This window comes from Moschus berezovskii, chromosome 4, assembly GCF_049115385.1.
Source record: "Moschus berezovskii isolate FMDL1 chromosome 4, NW_MosBer_1.0, whole genome shotgun sequence".
Lineage (NCBI taxonomy): Eukaryota > Metazoa > Chordata > Mammalia > Artiodactyla > Moschidae > Moschus > Moschus berezovskii.
This window is the reverse complement of record NC_142463.1, coordinates 37,270,106-37,272,844: the sequence shown is the minus strand read 5'-3', so window position 1 is coordinate 37,272,844 and position 2,739 is coordinate 37,270,106. Positions and strand designations below refer to the sequence as shown.

Sequence of the window (2,739 nt, the reverse complement as noted above, 5' to 3'; positions counted from 1 at the left end):
TTGATGGATGAAAAAAAACTTCAGACTCGCTAATGAAAGATAGGGCTTCCCAGGTGGCCCTAGTGGTAAAGAACCTGTCTGCCAAGGCAGGAGACATAAGAGACACAGGTTCTAGGTCGGGAAGAGCCCCTGGAGGAGGGCACGGCAACCCACTTCAGTTTTCTTGCGTGGAGAATCCCATGGACAGAGGAGCCTGGCGGGCTACAGTCCATGGGGTCACAAACAGTTGGACACGACTGAAGCAACTTAGCACACCAGCAATGAAAGCTAATGCAGTCTTTGCTCACTTATCCAGAGAACAGTCCATAGAGAATTGTCCTGGGTTCTTGATATAACTTAAAGGGAAATGTTCACAATGTCCAGAGCTCTTGATGTCCTACAGATGAAGTGGGAGGATATCCTCAAAGTCCAAGCAGCAGGAACCCACTTAGGTGGCACCAACTGTGACTTCCAAATGGAACAGTGCATCTACTGAAGGAAAAGGGATGGTGTCTACATTCTATATCTGAAGGGGACCTGGGAGAAGCTTCTGCAGATGGCTTGTGCCATCTTGTTTAAAAACCAACTGATCAGTGTCACATCCTTCAGGAACGCAGGCCAGAGGGCTGTGCTGAAGTTTGCTGCTGCCTCTGCAGTCACTCCTCCTGCTGCCTGCTTCACTCCCAAAGCCTTCACTAATCAGACCCGGGCAGCCTTCTGGAGCCGGGTCTTCTGGTGGTCACTGATCCCAGAGTTGACAACCAGCCTCCCATGAAGGTGTTGTGTGTTAATCCATTGACCACTGCACCCTGTACACAGACTCTCGTCTGTGCTCTGTGGTCACTGACATCCTTGCAGCAAGAAGGAAGCTTACTCAGTGGGTCTGAGGAGACTGAAGCTGGCCCAGAAAGTTCTGCATGCACGTGGTATCACCATCCTGGGTGCACACCTATGGGAGGTCACACCTCATTTCTGCTTCTACGGAGGGGCTGGAGGGACAGAAAAGAATGAGTAGTACATGCTGAGAAGGTCACAAGGAAGAACACCAGGGTGCAGGGACCACTCCAGCTCCCAAGTTCATGACTACTCCACCTGAGGTCACAGATGGGTCTGAAGGCACCCAGCAGGTCCTGTAGAAGACGGGAGTCCTCAGCCACCACTGTGGACTGGTCTACTGGTCTACAGGTCCCAGTGCTCAGGTGACTGAATGGATAGGAACAACCATTTAGTGGTCCTAAGCTGCTCTTCCCTAGGCTCTTACACAGAAACCAGAAATAAGATTAGCAGGAAACAGTTTCTTAAAAAAAAAAAAAGATAAAAGGGATGCAATGCAGTCTCTAGGTTTGAAACTCTTCTAGGTAAATATTCTGTGGATTCTGCTGGTCGAACTTTTGGGACCACCTTTTCCTTCTCAAGGTATTTCCCCTTTTCCTCTCTATTTATGCGATGATGTCTGGGTTTAGGCAGAAGTTTACACATCCTCTTCACAATGGGAAGGGATGTCTAATCTAGGCACTGTGTCCTCATTTTACAGATAAGAAAGGGAAGGTGGAGTAGCCTGTTATAAGGGCACCTAGCTGGTGAGGTGAACAGCTGACTCCGTGGTGAGCAGAGGTTGACATATACAAGTGTAAGAGAACCTGGTGGATGGATTGGGCAATTGACATTGTCACAGCAGAAAAATGAAGAGCATGCTGGCTGGATTTGGATGGCATGGTGTCAGATCTTGGCACACTTATCAGGATACTCTCAGATTCACATAACACACACCAGCCTAACACACTGGGGTCACTTCTATCTTCCTGGAAAATAGACATGGTCCAGTAAAGGACATAGGACTTCACATGCTTCTATATAAAATTGGTACTATTTGTTCCATTAGCGTATTCCTCATTCAAATATTAGTATCTATTTCATGTGTTTTACACATAAGGTAAAATTCTAGGTACTAAGGATAAAGAAAAACAACGCAGATGGTCCCTGTTCTTATTGAGCTTTTGTTCTAAAAAGGAAGGGAGAGGTCACATATGAGGGGCTTCTCTGCTGCCGCCACGATGTGCCATGTTGCCTCCTACCTGCTGGCTGTCCTCGCCAGCAATTCCTCTCCCACCACTAAGGAAGGACATCAAGAAGATCCTTGATAGCATGGGCATTGATGGCTCAACAAGATCATCAGTGAGCTGAATGGAAAAAAACATCGAGGACATCATTTCCCAGGGCGTCAGCAAGCTGGCCAATGTGCCAACTGTCAGGGCCGTAGCTGTCTTCACTCCTGTTGCAGGTTTGGCCCCAGGGCAGAGCAGAGAAGAAGGCAGAGTCATAGCAGTCAGTTGACGATTTATTTGACTAGAGTCCTGTGTGTGTCCTCAATCACTTCAGTCATGACAAATCTGTGACCTTATGGACTGTAGCCCGCTAGGCTCCTCTGTCCATGGGGATTCTCTAGGCAAGAATACTGGAGTGGGTTGCCATGCCCTCCTCCAGGGGATCTTCCCAACCCAGGGATGGAACCCACGTCTTTTACATACCCTGCACTGGCAGGCAGATTCTTTATCACTAGTGCCACCTGGGAAGCCCAATTAGAGTCCTGCTCCCCTTCAAATAAAACCCTTTTTCATGTTAAAAAAGGGGGGAGGGTGGAGAGAATGAAAACTAATTGTACAATGAATGCCTTATTGCAATTTTTGATAAGTGTTCTGATAGAGAAATTTAGCACCCTATGAGACCATAACATAGGACAGGTCTATTTGGTGAGTCAGA

At 47.6% G+C, this 2,739-nt stretch overlaps 1 pseudogene; it reads left to right on the top strand.

The window, feature by feature from the left end:
- Positions 1 to 355: 355 nt before the first annotated feature.
- LOC129540348 (small ribosomal subunit protein uS2 pseudogene) lies at positions 356 to 994 on the top strand (annotated as a pseudogene).
- The last annotated feature ends 1,745 nt before the right edge of the window (positions 995 to 2,739 follow it).